Source organism: Neofelis nebulosa, chromosome 12 (assembly GCF_028018385.1).
Source record: "Neofelis nebulosa isolate mNeoNeb1 chromosome 12, mNeoNeb1.pri, whole genome shotgun sequence".
In the NCBI taxonomy this organism is placed as follows: domain Eukaryota; kingdom Metazoa; phylum Chordata; class Mammalia; order Carnivora; family Felidae; genus Neofelis; species Neofelis nebulosa.
In genome coordinates this window covers 24405590-24424941 of record NC_080793.1, presented here as the reverse complement: position 1 = coordinate 24424941, position 19352 = coordinate 24405590, and the positions used below count along the sequence as shown (strand labels likewise).

General features: G+C 42.1%; 1 protein-coding gene across 1 annotated transcript in view; it reads left to right on the top strand.

Annotated features, from left to right (window-relative positions):
- The first annotated feature begins 1112 nt into the window (after positions 1–1112).
- The window catches only part of PALM2AKAP2 (PALM2 and AKAP2 fusion), a 484510-nt gene continuing 466270 nt past the window's right edge, over positions 1113–19352 (top strand). Inside the window, exon 1 of the mRNA XM_058694604.1 lies at positions 1113–1221. The gene's annotated coding sequence lies outside the window, so the exon portion shown is untranslated. The remainder of the gene's footprint in view (positions 1222–19352) is intronic.

Below are 19352 nucleotides of genomic sequence, written 5' to 3'. Positions count from 1 at the left end.
GCCCATGAAAAATAAGCCCCCGAAATGGAGAGGAGAAAAAGAACCAGGAAGTGAAGTGTCTAAGGGTTTGGGACTCCATTGTTGGAGGGGGTTTTTACATATCCCCAACAGGCTGTAAACCTATTCAAATCTACAATATCTACAGGGATGTGGTCCTTCTATATATATGTCACTCTTAAGTAATATATTGCCTGCACACTTTGCATATAATCTCTGATTTTCAGGACAGGAAAAGGGTGGATTACAGAATCATAGAACAGGAATATGATGTGATCCTTGGAAAAACTGAAGAACATTCAACTATCCTACTTGGGAACAGTTAGAAAATAATGTGGTGGTCAATAGAACTCATCAGGAATTTAGATTAATGGAGAAAAGTTAACTTGGAGAGAGGTGTCTAGGGCAGGTGACAGTGCTGTGCCCTCAGTTCTGCCTTATTTAGCAATTTCTAGATGGCACATGCCTCAAATTTTCAGATGTGATGTTAAAAGGAGTTAGAAATATAGAAATGTGCTGGGTAGTAGAATTGGGGTGTACAAAATGTTGACAGAGCAATATGATAGACTAATCTGTTAAAATTATATTTAATTGGGAGAACTTGTAGATGTCAACCCTTCAGTGTGAAAACAATGTCACAAGTATAGGATGGAGGAAAGATGTGGTTTAAGGGAAGCATGTGTGAAAGAGAATTTCTGTTGCCAGGAATCTCAACATAAATAACTGGTGAAAAGTGATCCCTCTAAGAGTTTTAGGGGTATGAAGCCACATCAGGGGAAGTAGAATTATTAGAATGGCAGAGATTAGGGTCCTTTCCTGCTCGTTAAAATCTCAGACCATGATTTTACATGTCGTTCTGTGTTCTACGCATGAAGATAGATATAACTAAACTGGAATGAATTCAAGTGTTTGTCTAGGAAGGGGAGAAAATTTGAAATTTCCAGTTTCAAAACCCTGACTGGGTTTGACCAAGTAGTATCCCCCTTACCTATCAAAACCCTGACTGGGTTTGACCAAGTAGTATCCCCCTTACCTAGGGTTTTGCTTTCCATTGTTTCAGTTACCGTGTCAACCGCCTTGGGGAAGTGGATCCTCCTCCTTCTGTTGAATCTTCAGAGCGTCAATAGCAACGTTGTGTCACGTGACGTCACAATGCTTGCATCATCTACCTCGTTTGTCTCATCATGGGGGCAGCTTGTCATCTCATATCATCTAAGAAGAAGGGTGAGTACAGCACAATATATCTTGAGAGAGACATATTCACATAACTTTTATTACAGTGTATTGTTACATTTGTTCTATTTTATTATTAGTTATTGTTGTGGCTAATTTATGCACTCAGCTTCATCACAGATACGGAGCTATAGGAAGAAACATTAGTGTGTGTAGGGTGGAGTACCATCTGTGGTTTCAGGCCTCCACTGGGAGTCTTGGAATGTATCCTCCTCAGGTAAAAGGGGATGACTGTATCTTGTTTGCGTAGTAGTCTAAGGAATTGGACACATTAGCTTGTGTGACAGGAAAAATTATAAAAGAAAAAAATTACTTGTAATTCATAGTTTTCCCATTGAATGGTTGTGGTTGAACACTGCTTTGTTTGCTGAAATCAAAGCCATCCTGGGATATTAACCTTTGGCATTCTGGGATTCTAGGAGAAACTGATTACAGGGCAGCCAGGAGGAAGGTTGGGAGAAGGCGTGTGTTGCATGGGGATTAGTGGGGTGGGAGATCCTCCCTCCACCATATCGACGAAATCTGGGAGAGTTTATATTGCTTGTTCTGGATGCTGAAGAATATTTGGTGCTGCAGCCTGAGAAGAAATGTTGAGTTGAGTCCTGCTTCAAGGTGGGCTAGGTCACCTTGGAAAAGAATTCTTTGTAGGGAAAGTAATGGTTACAAAAGGCCATACATTGGAAACATTAGTAGCAGTTGCTTCCTGAAATCTTTTTTGATCTGTAACAATCCCCCTCCCCCTCTCAGCACCTCTGCCATGCTATTCATCTGTGGAAGAAATATGGCCATTTCTCCTGCAGAAATTCCTACATTTCAGATTTGATTAGCTGCTTCTTGTGTGTTGGTATCCTAATGAGTTGATATCCTAGCAACCTCCAAAAGTGATCAGTGTGTATTTTATTACCATTATTTTAATGACCATATAACCTGGGCAGCACCCTCAGATGGTTTTCTTGTTTCCTTAATGCTTGGCAGACATTCCCTGGAGGGACTCAGTCTTTACTCACCAGGTTTCCATTGTTTATTCCTCCATAAAGCAGTTACAGGTGGGACCGCTAATGGTGGTAGCTATCTATCGGAGTCGCTAAGTGGACTGGCCTTGGGCTCTTGTAGATCTAGGTCCAACTCCTGACTCCATCACTTAGTGGGAGTGTGACTGTGTGACCTTAGTCACATCACCAGACTTCTCCGAGCCTCAGTTTCTCTTCCGTAAAAACATGTGAAAATAATATTCACTGCAAGTCTTGTGTTAAATGAGATAATGTGTGTGAGGCACTTATCACAGGGCCTGGCAAGTAGTTTGGGTTGGAAAAATGGGAACCGTTATTATGAGAAGCCTCTTAAAACAGACTTTCACCTCATCGATCCATCCAGACACACAGGAATCCCTGCCAAATGTCAGTCCTTCCGCCCTGCCTGTCCCACGGTGGTTTGGCTTGCTCAGTCCTGCATCAGAATTCACTTGTATCTTTATTCGTCAGCAGATCAGGCAGCTGGGTCCTTTACACCTGTCCTGAAGAGAACCCCCCTCCCTTACTGTGCTCATCAATAGTATTTCTTCATATTGAAGTTATTTGTTATACACTTACCTTTCTTTAAATGTGTACGTTGTGGTGGACTTTATGCATGAAAATAAAAAATTATTTCTCGCAGTCGTGGAACATTTGCCTTTCCTGACTCCCTCTCCATCCTTTATACTGCTCTGTGTTGGGAGGCTGACCCTACATCCGCCTCCTCTGTGACTACATCGGAGGGCTTTCTTGCCCTCTGGCTCCTGGCTGGGTTTGACTAATGAGAGGCACAGGCTGGGGACCTGATTTTATTCCTGTCACTCCCTCCCTGCTGGGTCACTGTGGCTTGGCTGTGTCTCCCTAATGCAGGCTACAGCTCCTGTCTAGTGGCTCTCTCCATACGCTCTCTCTAGTTTCTGGTGTGTACTCAGTCTCCATCAGGCCTGGGGAGGGTTAAAGTGGGTCTAAGTGTGTGAGCACATAGAAGACTAGAAGTTCCTGTAAGTTCTTTATAGGATTGTAGTTGATTTTGACTTAATTTATGATTTTATGTTCCCAAATTAAAAACATAAAAAAAGGTGGAGTTTGCAAGAATAAAAGGAACACATTTCATTATTTTCGTGTCATTTAAATGCGTTTTCTACTTGATATCATGAATGTCAATTACAACAATACCAAAAGAGTTACTTTGGGCAGGTGATCTTTTCTATTTGTACATTGATATGATGTCTGTAATTTGCTTTAAATGACTTCAGCATGGATGTGTGTGTGTGTGTGTGTGTGTGTATGTGTGTGTGTATGTGTGTGTGTATGTGTGAGAGAGACAGAGACAGAGAGAGAGAGAGAAAATCTGAACTACTTTCTAAGGTCCTCATCAATGACCCATTCTCCAGGGGTGATCAACTGCATTTCATTTTCAAGTCCATACCCCACAGGCACCTGCTATGGCATTTAAGTTGTCTATATCTCAATCACCACCAGAGACTTTATTAATTAACATAATGAATGTCAAAAATGGGTTTTCATGGATGAACTTTATGTCTTGTTAATCTGCATAACAGATGTTAGAAATAAGCTTTTCTTAGTAAAATTAAATGTTCTCCAGGGGCACCTGGGTGACTCATTCAGTTAAGCGTCTGACTTCGGCTCGGGTCATGATCTTGTGGTTTGTGAGTTTCAGCCTCATGTTTGGCTCTGTGTTGACAGCTCAGAGCCTGGAGCCTACTTCAGATTCTGTGTGTGTCTCTCTCTGCCCATCTCCCCCTCATGCTCTGTCTCTCAAAAATAAACACTAAAAAATTTTTTTAAAAATGAATATTTTCCAGATATGGCGATTGGCTGTAATATTTTAGAGATAATTGCTACCTTAGCAAGTCCGATAGCCTGTTCTTTTGGGGATGGCCCTTGAGGTTTGGTCCCTAAGTGGTCCTGTGTTGAACCAGAGTGGGATGATTTTGATTGCTTTCTGTGGACAATAGGATGGCAGAATCCTGCCTCTGGAATATTGTGGTATCTGCTTCTGGTTAATGTTCCTTGCAAGGTGGGGTCAGAGTACCTATAAACCAAAATGGGTTGTATGATGTTTTATGCCTACTTACTAATAAAGGTTTGTTTAATCAATATCTGTACATGTGGCAGAATTTAGTCTGAGACTTGCTTTCATAAAAACCTGGGTGAGTAGCTGATTCCTACTCCCTGAACTTTTTGGTTTGGACAAGACAATGAACTAGAGAGTCTTGGATGACCAATGCTGCTTAAGTTCATTTACAACATAGAGCATTTGGATTCTTAACACACAGATATTCTCTACCAAGGTATTTGAAAACTATAATTGCCAAAGAACTACTTGAGGATTGAATCAGGATGGAAAGTGCTCTTTGACCAGTTGAAAATAAAATAACTAAAGGGTATGCAACAGAATGAGATATTCACTAAAAGCCAGAAAATTTGTTTATTATTGTCCACCGCACCCTATGCCTTTGTAGAATTCCCAACACACACCTGCTCCTAAGTCTAGGGTGTTGCAGATAGGGAAGAGATCAGAACCCCAGTTAGGCAGGAGCTTCCCAGAAGGTGGTCGTGACTGGAGGAGAATGGCGGACCCTCCCAGGTCAGAAGAGGAGGAGAGTGGTTATGAAAGTAATCTCAGGACTGAAAGGTAAATAGGGTTCCCTTCCAAATATCCTTGGCTATCTCCAAGAAACAGCACATAGACATAAATCACCCAGGCCTCAATGCCTCCTCGGGTTAAGAAATAAAGCATCAGGGGGGCACCTGGGTGGCTCAGTCGGTTAAGTGTCCGACTTCGGCTCAGGTCATGATCTCACGGTCCGTGGGTTCGAGCCCCGCGTTGGGCTCTGTGCTGACAGCTCAGAGCCTGGAGCCTGTTTCAGATTCTGTGTCTCCCTCTCTCTGACCCTCCCCCGTTCATGCTCTGTCTCTCTCTGTCTCAAAGATAAAAATAAAAATAAAAATAAAAAAAAAGAAGAAATAAAGCATCAGGGGCGCCTGGGTGGCTCAGTTGGTTGAGTGTCCGACTTCAGCTCAGGTCATGATCTCACAGTCTATGAGTTCAAGCCCCGCGTCAGGCTCTGTGCTGACAGCTCAGAGCCTGGAGCCTGCTTCAGGTTCTATGTCTCCCTCTCTCTCTGACCCTCCCCTGCTCATGCTCTGTCTCTGTCTCAAAAATAAATAAAAACATTAAAAAAAAAAAGAAATAAAGCATCAGTAATTGTGGGCATGTCAAATGTGAAATCCTAAGCTCATTTGCTTAGAATTTCTGAGTCATCTGCAGTGTCTACCCTTGTAAAAGGCATCAATTATGAAGTCACATAGAAGTAATATCTTTATTAAAATTCTTAAAACTAAAACTATTGAGGCAGCTGAATAATATTGCCTATATAACTAAATGAAGTTAATTCATTCAGCATTTGATGATATATCTTATGGGCTAGCTTAATCTGATAAACCTTTTAGATGCAGTTTTGTTTTAAGAGGCATCAGGCGACCAGCTTAGGAATAAGCAGAACTTTACTTTTTCTCTAAACCTTTCCATTGACTTGTCTTTCTCTGACCTGGATGAAACTTTGGGCAGTTCCCACAGCTTTTCCAATAACTTTCAGGTGTTGGACATTGTCTGATTTTCCAGGCATTAGTTAAGTCCAGTACTGTTGAATAGCAAACTTCAATCTTTCATCTAATTTAAAGCCATTCCTCCCCCACAGTGTGAACCCCTGTCAGGTAGGAGGCTAGCAGTGGGGAGAAAGTGGGTGTGGTTGGATTCTTCACTGTTCTTCACTCCTATGCTATTTGTCCTCTGTTCTGTTGCTCTGGCTTCTCCAGGGTTAGGGCCAGAAAGAGAGAGAGAGAGAAGAGGCAGAAAATGCTTACTTTGACTGCTGTAGTTTCTTTTCTTTTCTTTTTTTATTAAAAAAATTTGTTTAATGTTTACTTTTAACAGACAGAGACAGAGCATGAGTGGGGGAGGGGCAGAGAGAGACACACAGAATCCGAAGCAGATTCCGGGCTCCAAACCGTCAGCACAGAGCCCGATGCAGGGCTCGAACTCCGTGACCACGAGATCATGACCCGAGCCGAGGTCGGACGCTCAACTGACTGAGTCACCCAGGCTCCCCTTGACTGCTGTAGTTGTAATTCACATCAGTGCCCTTGGGTGGGGCCAGTGGATAACTGCCCACCTCTACACAGGTGTTCTCTTGGGTTCCTCAGAGATCTCCTTCCTGGAGCCCACCTGTTTCATTTCCTTGATATGGCACTTTCCTTGGAAAGTTCCTGACTCTCAGTGGCTCCCTCTACACCCTTTCTGGTGGGGTTGTCCCTCCAGATGACTTATCCCTTGTCCTGCCAGATGACTGAGGCTTCTTCCCTTCTGAGGGATCCATATCTAATATGTGGGAAACATATGTGCATCTCTGGCCCCTCCACACTTTTCAAGTGCAAGCCAATTTCAGTGCAGCCTTCTTTATCCCCAGTGGTCCCTCCAGCCAGCCTTTCACATGTTGACAATTTCAGGTATGGGGCAGCTCCAAACTCTAGGACTCCAGAATGTAGCTCTAGTCTCATCACTAGGGTATTTGTATCAAGCTCTCAGAAACCTGAAAGTAGCTTCAGGTTGGTAGCCTTATGTGGCTTAAAGTGAAAACCACTTCCCCCTTCCTTCCTACTCCCTATTTGGAAGGGAGGAGAAATGCCACAGCACAACAAGCCTTTTTCTAAAAACAAAAACAAAAACAAAAACAAAAAACCCAAAACACAACGTCCCCTTCCTGACTTCTGTGACAAATCTGCAAGCCTGTCCCAATGTGAAGAGTGAAGGACTGAAAACCCCCTCATGTTTCCTAGCACATCCTACGAGAGTGATCTTGTCCTGACACCCTCTAACTTAAACTGTGCTTGCCCAGAGGCTGTTCTGTTCAACAGGAAACATTCCAGAGGAATCAGGATAATTAAGATTCTGCAGTAGAAGTGGGCGGGTAATGCCTGCTCTCAAAATCTATGGGGCCAACATCATCACATTCCCTGTGTGCGGCTGTGAAGAATTTAGAAACGTAAACACATCAAATACTCAGGGCTACTTACCTTTTGGGAAGTCTCTAGACACCTTCATTTTGCATTGACTGCCAAATGGTTTCTGTCAATATCCTGGGCAAAGTTGGAGCTCCACCAGCCATCTCAGACTCTCCCTCTCTTTGAGACCCAAATCAGGCCAGAATGGGCAGTTCACTGAAGTCTTTATGGGACTATGATCTGCTTCCATGGCTTTCATCGAAGGCCTGTGTAATGAACAACTGTATATAATTTCTTTTTAGCTATACTAGAAATATCAGGAGAAAGGCAAGTTTAATGGAGACATAACTAACTACCTTTAATCTTCCTGTAAAATATCAAGGTTGTGAGATAAAGCTGGACATTCCGTGGGGGAAAAAAAGGCAGAGTCCAGAAACATCAACATTGCCTTACAATGCCTGTGACAAGAGACTACATCACAGGGAGACAGTGCAGGTGACTGCTCTGTCACATTTGGGGACAAATCCTATTGTAAATAGATAGGGGAGCAAACTTTGTAAAAGTTGTAATAATAGCCTCTGGGCCAGAATGGAAGAAGAAACAATTGGGAATATTGAGTTTAAATGGCAAGAACAAGGTTAGCAACTGTAGAAAGCAGCCTTTGACCAAAACATCTTCCTCCTCCAGCCTCTCTCTCAATCCTTGCAGCCTAGAGCAAGGTTTCTTACCCTTTAGTCATTATGACCCATCAAGGAGCTTTTTCAGATGTTTTTTCCCCCAATTTCCTCCTCCCATGAAAATTTAATATCCCATATCTGTTTATGTTACTGTATATAGGCCTGTGTTTTATACATGAAAAGGGTAAGATTTTTTTTTTACCTATATTACCTATATTAATATCCTAGGAGCGCCATAACAAAATAGCATATACTTGGTGACTTAAAACAACACAAATTTATTCTCTTATGGATCTGGAGACTCGAAGTCCAAAATCAAACTGTTGATAGGGCTGTGTTCCTCAGAAACATTCTAGAGAATGCTTCCCTGCTGCTTCTAGCTCCGGTGGCCTCAACCATTCCTTGGCTTGTGACTGCATCACTCCAGTGACTGTCTTCACATGGCCTTCTTCTCTCTGGGTTTCTGTTCTTTCTGGCCTCTTATAAGGACAGTCTCATTGGAGAGTGATCCCATCCAGCATGACCTCATGCCTTATGTTAATTATATCCAGCATGATCTCATGCCTTACCTTCATTATACCTGCAAAGACCCTATTTCCAGACATGGACATATTCTGAAGTTCCAGGTGGGCATGAATTTTGGGGACACTATTCAACCTAGTACAGATCCCAAGAATCAGTTTTTGCCTCTGTGGGGATGATATCATCCTTACTGAGAGCACAGAGCCTAGAGAATAAATGAACCTAAATCCAGCTTACGCAGAGAAGTGAGTATCAACTCTTTGAAGAGCTTCTCTAACAAATCCTCTACTGGAGACTTTTGTAGCTTTCCACTGAGAGACATCATGCTCCCCGAGGGAACATCGCTCTCAGCCTGTCTGCCTTCCTGTACCCCTCATCCAGCCGTCAAAAGAATTCCTTAATCTCTTTCATCCTCGGCTGAATCCTAGGTAAAGTGGAGAGAATAAGAGTATGTACTTCCAGAGTTAATTTTGGAATTGAGCTCATGCATGAAGAGGAGTTAGCTCAGTGTCCACGATAGAAAACATGCTCAATAAATTGAGTAGTTGTTTTTACTACTACTCTTTCCCCCTCATTATGTCTTTCCTGAGAGATGGTGCTCTCTGTTTTTCCCCAGATCAGGTTCATGATCTGATTCCTCTCTCTGGCAATGAGTTCTGAGGCTTCCCTTTTGACTTTCTCTCCCACGATCCCCATTTAATGACAGCTGATCTGACCTTTACAAGCTTCAGCTTTACTTCCCATCAGGAAATTATGAAAATGCCTGCCCTTGGCCCAGAGAGCTTGCCTTGATATAAGCAGGGAACCCTGTGGAAGGGAGGGCCAGCCCATCAAGGAGGGGAGCCAACCCTGTCATGAGAAAACTGGGTGCATTATCCTTTTACATTCCCTTGAGAGGCCTCTGTTTGACTCCTCTTTTGGAAGGTGAATTTTCTCTTTTCTGAGAAAATATTTTACTATGTCATATGCTTATACATAATCTGCTTTCGGCACAAATTATCTTAGCATATTCCTAATGTTGGGCTTTTTATCTTTGTCTTTATCCTGTGGATAAAACTCCATGGCAGAAATGAAGGTGGAATAGATAGGTGCCCTCAACTCCATCAGCCTCAGACAGACTTCTGTCAAGTGGTCCCTCTCACATGACAGGAAACTCTGTCTTGTGGTTTTGATTTTATCTCTGATAAGCAAGTTGAGATTTGTCTTCATGATTCCATCTTGTTCTCTTAAGTTGCACCAAGAGCTCTTGGTCATATGGTATTGTGTTTAGTATTGTTTATCATTATTTGTTCTACATATGCTTTGGCCAAGCTGAGCATTAGTGGGGACTTGAAGGCTGCTTAGGGACCACTGTTTAAGGGACATGCTGATTATTCTTTCCTTCAGAGAATCTGACATATACCTTTGAGTCACATTGGATCAAAGAGACCCAGGAAGGTGGATTGCACTGTCCTGGTGGGTATGCACTTTGCTTTACCGAAATGCTTCTTGATTTGATGTCTTCAACCCATATTAGTGTCCTGAGGGACTGAGCTCCTAGGAAACTACTTATTCTGTCTGTGGAAAAGCAATGCTGAAGATGTCATCCTTTCCTTCCACTGTGTCCTCTTGGGAAAATTCTTATCTTCTCTACCAAAAAGATCAGTGCTTCTCTTGAATATTGTGTCTGTTTTTGCCTCATGGGTGTTGGAACTGTATGCATGATGATGTTTCTTGCCTTGTGTTGAAGGCAAGGCTTGGAACCAGTTGGTGGTTCCCTATAGCCAGGGTGAGGGCCCCTCTTCTTCCAAGCTCATTCTTGTCTCTTTCCGTGTATTGTTCTTACTTCTGCACCATTTAAATTTTGTGCTGTTTTGTTGTGTTTTAGTCATCCTTGTAAGCTCCCTTATATCCTTTCCTGGAATAAAGTAGGAAACATGTTTTTAAACAAATATATATTTATCTGGAGAGGAATTAGACTAATTCTGTATGATCTAAATGGGCAAAATGAGGATTCTTACCTTCCTTCCTCCCACCCTCCCTCCCTCCATCCATCCTTCTTTCCTTCTTTCTCTTCTTCCCTCCCTCCCTCCCTTCCTTTCTTCCTTCTTCTCTTCCTTTCTTCCCTTCCTCCCACCCTTCCTCCCTTCCCTCCCTCCCACCCTACCTACCTTCCTTCCTTCCTTCCTCCCACCCTCCCTACATCCACCCTTCCTTTCTTCTCTCCCTCCCTCCCTTCCTTCCTTCCTCCCTTCCTCCCTTCCTCCTTTCCTCTCTCCCTCACTTCCTCCCTTCCTTCTTCCCTTCCTCCCTCCTTCTTCTTTTTCTCCCTTCCCTTCCTCCCACCCTTCCTTCTTTCCTTCCTTCCTCGCTTCCTTCCAACATATGTCAACTGTCGGGAACTAAACCAAGAGACTTACAGAGATAGAGGAGGTAGCTTTAAGCTACTTAAGGAAGAACTTTATAATGCTCAGACCTGCCCAAGAATAAGCAATTACCACTTGTACCAGAACTTCATAATTTACACAGCACTTCTGCACACATATGATTTTGTTTTACGTTCATGTCAATGATCACTCGCAGCTATTATTTATTATTTTCATTGACCAAGAATCTGAGCTTTAACAAGAGTCTTTGCCAAGACAACTCAGCTGCTAAATGTGAGAGGCAGGGATTACCTTTGGGTGTGTTTGCCCTTTCCATGACCTGATACGCCCCATCACCTCTCCCTTTCGTACTCCCTGTGTGGTGGGCATACCCCATCAGTCTGAATGTGCTGCATTTCACCCTGACATCCTTTTTGCCCAAAGTGTAAATAACATCTCGCGTAGTGCTGTTTCTATTTTTACTCTCTGTGATTTAAAAGACAACAGAAATATGCGAAATATGTTTCTGCTTTCATGCTTCAGAAGCTTTGCTTCAGGAGACAGAGTCTTTCAAGCAGGGGCCATGTGAACGCTGTCTGGAAAACAGGTGGGTCAGTGTGCCCATCACTCAACACTCCATCAGATTCAGCACATAGTTTTTGAGTCACTGCACACCACCACCTCCACGTGGGAGGTGAGCTCTAGCTTGTATGTGTATATTGTGTGTTATCTTAGGGAGAGCGGAGACACATGTTCCGGAACAAAGTAAGTGCTTGTCACAGCATGCCCCACCAACAACTATTAAGACACTTCTTTCTCCAAAACCAGTATAAACTTGGAGAGCATTAGTGTGTGTGTGTGTGTGTGTGTGTGTGTGTGTGTGTGTGTGTGTACATGTATGTGAAGACTCTTCACCATGTCCTTATTTAGCTTGAAAAAGAAAAAATTTCTAAGATATTAATTTGTTTAAAGAAGGAATATTGGGTCATCCCTTGTCATCCTTCAACTCATTTTATCTTGCTGAAATTCCTCAAATCTTACGGCTTATGGATGGTCCTCTTTGTTAGCTCCTAGAGAGATGTGATTTCCCCCTATTTTTTATGGTTCTTTGGTCATTTCAGTGGGGCCCTTGAATGTAAGCCCATGTGTGTAATGTAGCAGGCACGGTAAGTCAGGTTGTGCTGTGGTAACAATATATCTCAATAAAACAGAAATTTATTGCTTGCCTGGGTTTATTGTGGGTCAGCTGAAGGCTCTGTTCCTCATCATCTTTAGTCTAGAGCCCAGGCTGATGGAACTGCCACTACTTAAGTGGTGCTGGTTGCTATAGCAGAGGGAAGAAGAGTCATAACTTATGCACTGGATCCTAAAACTTCAGCCTTTCAAAGCAAGTCACTTGGCCACACCTTACTTCAAGGGGCACAGAAGTGCAAACCCACCATGTGCCTATGTGGAGAACCCAAAATAGTTTTTTTTTTTTCCATGCAAAGCCTAAAATATTCATTGTCTGGCTCCTTATAGGAAAAAGTGTCCTGATACCTGATCTAGAGACTAAAATATGCATCTTTGACTTACTGTCTCACTCAAATTGCCATTTTCCAAACAATGCAAAATCTAACAAGAGTTTAAATCCATTTCCTGCTCCTGTTCTTTGGGCCATTTTTGTCACATATTCACTTCTTTTTTTCTTTTCTTTTTTTTGGAACAGAATTTAGGGATTTACATGTAACACCCGGTGCTCCTCCCAACCAGTGCCATCCTTAATGCCCCTCACCCCTTCAACCCTTCTCCCCACCCGACACCCCACCAGCAACCCTCAGTTTGTTCTCTGTATTTAGGAGTCTCTCATGGTTTATCTCTCTCTCTGTTTTTATATTATTTTTGCTTCCCTTCCTTTATGTTCATCTGTTTTGTATCTTAAATTCCACATACGAGCAAGATCATATGATATTTGTCTTAGTATAATACACTCTAGTTCCATCCACGTTGTCGCAAATGGCAAGATTTCATTCTTTTCATCACTGAGTAATATTCCATTGAATATATATACCACTCTTCTTTATCCACTCATCAGTTGATGGACATTTGGGCCCTTTCCATACTTTGAGAACCCAAAATAGTTGGTGCAGTGAGTTAGATCGCTGTGCTATACTTTAATCTTATCTGGAAACATCACCATTTATATTTTAGGCAAAACCAGGTAAAACTTTATTAAGGTTTTGAACCTTGTACTTTTGGTCACTTACCCTTCTTCTGGGTCCAGGTCCTTTATCTTAACATCGTAGTCACAGCCCCTGATCTGGCTACCTTTGTAGGATTATTGGTGAGTTTATCAGTGAGATACTATGTATGAAAATATTCTGAAATATAAAAAAAGCTTTATAGATAAAGATTTTTCCTATTATTACCATATGCCTCTTTTGGGTAGTATAATAATTATTAAAATTTTTTTTTAACATTTATTCATTTTTGAAAGGCAGGGAGAAACAGACTGCAAATGGGGGAGGGGCAGAGAGAGGGAGACACAGAAACAGAAGCAGGCTCCAGGCTCTGAGCTATCAGCACAGAGCCCGACGTGCTGAAGTCGGCCACTTAACCGACTGAGCCACCCAGGCGCCCCAATGATTATTTTTTTAATGTTTATTTATTTTGAGAGAGGGGGAAAGAGCCTGTGAATGAGTGGAGGAGGGCAGAGAGAGAGGGAGAGGGAGAATCCCAAGCAGGCTCCACACTATCAACACAGAGCCCAACCTGGGGCTCGATCCCATGACTGTGAAATCATGACCTGAGCCAAAATCAGGAGTCAGATGCTTAACCAACTGAGCTGCCCAAGTGCCCCTAAAATACAAATTCTAACTTGTATCATTTAGGTTAAGAGGAAACACCTATTTTGAAGATAGGTACTCTTTTCTGCAAATGATTCTATCAATTCTACCCAAATGTCAAGAACCATTCAAGAGTAATGCACGACAACAAGAGTAACACAAAATTAATGCACAACACACTGGAGAAGAGGCCATGGCCAAGGTAGCACCTGGCAGGACCTCCCAATAGTTACTTCCATGGGAATCTGAACTCATGGGTCACTTGGTCTTTAGACACTTGTGGGAATGTTTTTAATTAGACAAGGATGGATTGTTTCTGCCCTTGCTGGCTCTTTGAAAGTTGACAGGTAGAAGGACTGATCATTAGAAAAGTGTACACAGAACTCTGACACCATAGATTGTGAATGAATAAGATTTCCTGGGGAGTCTGAGGAATTCATTCCACATCATTTCCATTTTTCACAGCAGTTCATGATGATCCTCCTTTGGGCTTCCTAGAGGGGAGCATTGACCATGTGTGCTCTTCTTAGGTTAGCAAGACAGTTTCCATTTATCCCCCATCTCACAGGATACCATGGAAGGTATGACCTTTGGGTCTCCAAGACCCTACACTGGGCATATATCTCCAAGTAGGTAGCACATGTGTATGTAAAATCTGGTCCTTTGTGCTTGGCTTTTTCATTCACTAAACACTAATTAAACACCTATAAGGTGTCAGACACTGGGTTAGTGACCAGTTGGTTTGGATGCAAGATTAATAAGACCCAGTCTGCCTTTGGGCAGTTCACTATCAAGTGAAGGAGATAATTATACAAGTGATGGTTACTTACAACTTGTTAGAGATGTCCAGGAAGTGAATACGAACATCTTGACTGCTTAGAACAGGGGAACATAACTGTCTGTAGAGGTCAGGGGAAGTTCCTAAGGGAAGATAGAATGCAACTCGAGTTTTAAATGGCTGTCAACACAGAAGAATAGAAATGGGGACAGAGGGATGGTGTATGTAAAGACCTAGAGGCTGTGAAGACTTCATGCTGTGAAATTTGTGTAACTGGGGGTCATGATGCCCTGCAGAGCTAAGAAGGCATGCAGGACCAACTCTGTGCTGGGAGAACTGTCCCCCTCAGAACAAATTACCATCATCCCAGGGGGTGAACCAAAGTGTACTATACATACATTATACTCTGGGTTGGTGCCCAGAGAGCCCTTCTCAGGTTTCCCCCACTTCCTTCTTCTCAGCCCCTCTGCCTTCTCTCTGGCCTCCCACTGTACCTCCCAGGGTTTTGGTTCCATCCAACTGCTACCCTGTTTGGCCAAGCCTGGGGCACTGTGTGTTCTTTTTGGTCTGAGACTACTGCATCTTGGGTTATCTAACAGCGGATCTAACATCTGTTATCTAACAGCGGATCTAACATCTGTTATCTAACAGCGAATCTTTGCATTCCTCAGAACGGGGCACCTACCAGACAAACCCACCTCTCTCTTGCCGATACCTGTTACCCAAAAGGCTTAATTTTGATGCATGATTGTGTTAAAAGGCTTTTTTCCTATAAGGGAAGGGATAGGAAGGAACAAAGAAAACGAACAGCACAGACACCCCTGTCTGTTCACTTCACATTCTGAGGAGGAGATGAAAAATCTCAGGGAGCAGCTGTGTTTCTGCATTTGCATTGTTTGCTGCCTTCCCTGCCATACTCCTGTTTTCATGGTAAAATACTACTACTACTACTACTACTACTACTACTACTACTACTACTAAGCCCTGCCCCTGTGAGAGGGTAATACAAATTCTAGAGCTTACTTAGCCATTAACCAGCTCACCCTCAACGACCACCTGATGGATTCCATTAGTTTTTTTTTTCCAGGTTGTATAAGCCAATGGCCATGAACTCTTAACTTGAGGTAGGCAGAATACACCGAAGAAAAAACCAGTAAGGATGTTTGGGTGAGGCATTTGGTCTTAAAAAAAAATGTAGTTGTTCTTAGTAATGTAGACAAAGGCTACAGAGTTATCACCTTGGCAAGGGTTCTATTCTTTTGCTTAGTTCCAGTTCTAAGTAACAGCCTATATAGACTGGAATGATCCTAAATCATTCTCTATATTTCCAGCGAGGTCCCAGCTGGTCATTTTCTGTCATTGTGCCTACTGAAAATGAAAAAAAAAAATTGCAGCTGACCCATAACACAAAGACTACTGTATTCTTAGAGATTTGTTGTCTTGATTTTAAAATCCCAGAAGCTAGCACTGCATTTTAAAATGGTACATTGCTTGACATGGGGTTTAAATTCATCTTGGATCCGATGCCTCACCTCCACCCCAGTTTCTTATTGATATGTCCTCAAAGCATTCTTAAGAGCAGAATGCTGTTCTCCCATTTCCCCCCACAAACCATTACATTCTCTTTCAGTTTGTCACTTTCTATGATAATCAAATTATGTAGTGACCATAATTGAATAATGTCTGTTTTCAAAATTCTCCCAACTATGGCAGCACTTATGGCAGGTATTGTCAATCTTTTGCTGCCACTAGGTTCCTAATTCCACCACTATGCTTGGCAGATAGCAGGTGTTCAATGAATATTGAGTGAATCTTATGTAATATCCCTGCTTAAACATTTTCAAGTATTTCTGTAGCATTTTGATTTCCTCCTGACCTATGTATTTAATGAAGAATCATTCCATGTAGTTGGGGCTGAGGTATTCAAAGAATATCGTTGGGTCTGTGACCCAAGGCTTTCTTTATTACCCCTAAATACTTATAGCATCTACTAAGATCAGAAAGGCTACCCCACTTTTTTCCCTCATGGCTCTTGGGTTCTTATTTGGTTTCCTTGCCTCCTGACTTCCCTTTACCTTAATCACTCATTACCATCATCATAAGTTCAGGACCAGCCACATAATTTGAAGGTCACAGGCAAAATGGAAATGCATGGGCATGTATTCAAAATTACTCAAGCTTTCAACACAACAGCAGTGCCTTACACAAAGCTTGGGCCCCTTCTATTCTTGGGGCCCTTATATGACTGTGTAGTTTGCATAGCCATGAAGCTGATCCTGCCTGAATTCAATTCTTTTAAAGTACAGTTCTGGTCATGGTAAGTCCTTCCTCAAAAACTTTCAACCGCTCCACATTTTTTAGAGTTGTAATTTTAAGGACCTTATAGTCTCACTTGCAGTTGGTGACAGAGGTGAAGATAATCTTGTGGATCCCTGAAATTTGTAATAGGGGTGTACAGATTTCACAAAGAGAAGCCTGGGTTACCCAGGCCTTATACTCCATTGACAGCTGAGTCTAGCAAGGCCTGAGGAGTAAAAGGAGAAGAAAGAATTTTGTTGTCTCTTGACAAGTGTTTCAGGGAAGAGCTCCATACAGGTGTGGCCTGGAAAGACAGCAAAGAAAGGCATTGATGCCTTTAGTCATTGCACGTTATGAAATCTTTGGAAATAAAGAGAACACTTTGATATGCCAACCACAAATATGGTTACCATCTAATTGAATCCATTCATCACTACACTAAAAAAAAGCTGATGCAATTGAGAAGTAAGTTAAAATGAATACATCCTCCCACAAAAACAGCCGTGTGTGTGTGTGTGTGTGTGTGCGTGCATGTGTATGTGTGTTGATGTAGATATCATTAAAAAAAATTCTGGCTTCGAGAAAATGAAGGCTTAATTCATATGGCAGCCTCATTGCAGAGAGATGATGGTTCCAGCACATGGAATTACTTATAACTAAAGCCTCTGACTGAAAATGAGGATGTGGCACTCAATTTATCATCCTCTTTTCTGAGATTTAAAGGGCTCTTTAGAAAATAAACCAAGCCTGTTCCTATTTTAACAAATCAGTAAGTATCTTTATGGGCTTAATCTTCTCCCATTTGGCACATCTTGGAGTCCTCCTGTGGTTGCAAAGTTGTCATATATGTGCTGGATACAGCCAGCTTGGAAGAGTATGTCTTATTTCACAGACTCTAGAAAAGGCAGGGGCAACAGTTTTTCAGAACTGTGAGACCCAGACATTCTTCCTTCAATATCTCAGCTCAGAACAGGGGTGCGTTAGTTATCTATTGCTGTGTAACAAGTTACTGCAAGTGTAGTGACCTAAAATGATACACATTTATTAACTCACAGTTTCTGTGGGTAAAGAATCTGGGTTTAGCTGATTCCTCTGTTTTAGGGTTCCTCACAAGGCTGCAATCAAATTGCCAGCTGGGGCTGTGGTCTCATGTGAAAGCTTATATGGGGAAGGAGACACTTCTAATTTCATTCAGTTTGTTGGCAAAGTTCAGTTCTTGAAGGACTGTTTGATGGAATGCCTCCTATTCCTCATAGCTGCTGGCTGGAGGGGCCCCTGGGTGTTTTTGCCATGCGGACCTCTCCAACATGGCCACTTATTTCATCAAAGTTTACAAGTTGAAAAAGCAACAAGAATCTATGAGAAAGACAGAGATTATAATAATCGTATAGGTGACATCCCATTACCTCCACCGTACTCTATTGGCCACCCCATTCTCAAGAGAGAGAGGGGATTACAGAGGAGGTTTGAATAGCCTGAGGTGGAGATTATTGGAAACCATCTTGGAGTCAGCCCACCACAAGGATGTGGCCCCTGATCGAAGGAATCACAGTATTATCTTCTTATAAGGAATGTGCTGCATGTTCCAGATTTTAAAAGTTTTTGTAGATAGATTCAGCAGGGAAATTATATGCTTGTAGAAACTCTCATGTCCCAGTGGCAGAATTAACGTTTATATTTCAGCTAATTTTCTCAACTTTCCCATAGAACATTGTTTTCCATTCTCTCCAAAGAATCTGTTTTATTTCATACCCTCTTTTATCATAATCTCATAGAGGAAATGTATGGTCAAATTAGAATCTGGAAAGAGCTCAGATTCCTTGAGGTTAGGCAGAATAGCCTAGAATTAGCTAATGGACAGTATTGTCTCTGCAGGGCAGCCTTCTGGCCTTGGCTTTTCTCAGTTTTACTGTTTCTCTTTCACATTTGTGAGGTTCTGAATCAGACTCCCACACATTTCCAGAGCTTTTTCCTAGTGGAATCGTCATGACAGAGCATTTCCATGTTTATCCTCTGGAGTCTTAAAACTGATTGAATCTGTTCCCACCAGTTTTCCTTGTAGACATTACTGAAAGTTGCAGATGACGTTCTGCAACTTATATTTATAATTCTGAAATTTATATTTGTCATTTTCATGGCAAATATAAAGCACCTATATGCCTTTTTCAAGTGGCCATTAATCTCAGCAATTAGAAAATTGTTGTGGCTGCTCTTTTTGGTGACCAAAATGTACTAAACTAATTAATTCAATCACTCATTCCACAGTAGCATTTACTCATTCAAGAAGGGTCATGGCTGCTGGTGTTGAGAGTGACAAGTGTCCTTATTGGCCCTTGCTCTCCCCATTCTTCACTGCATTTCTTCTTAACTATATACTTCTTAGCATGTACTGCACTGGTCTTTCTAGAGATAGAAAGTATTTTATCTCTAGCACCTCCTAGGGTCTTAGCTGACTCAGAACTAATATTTCTTAGGACGCCTGGGTGGCTCAGTCCATTGAGCATCCAACTCTTGATTTTGGCTGGGGTCATGATCTCACGGTTATGGGATTAAGCCCTGCATCAGGCTCCCTGCTGAATGTGGAGCCTGCTTGAGATTCTTTCTCTCTCTCTCTCTCTTTCTCTCTCCCTTTCTCTCTG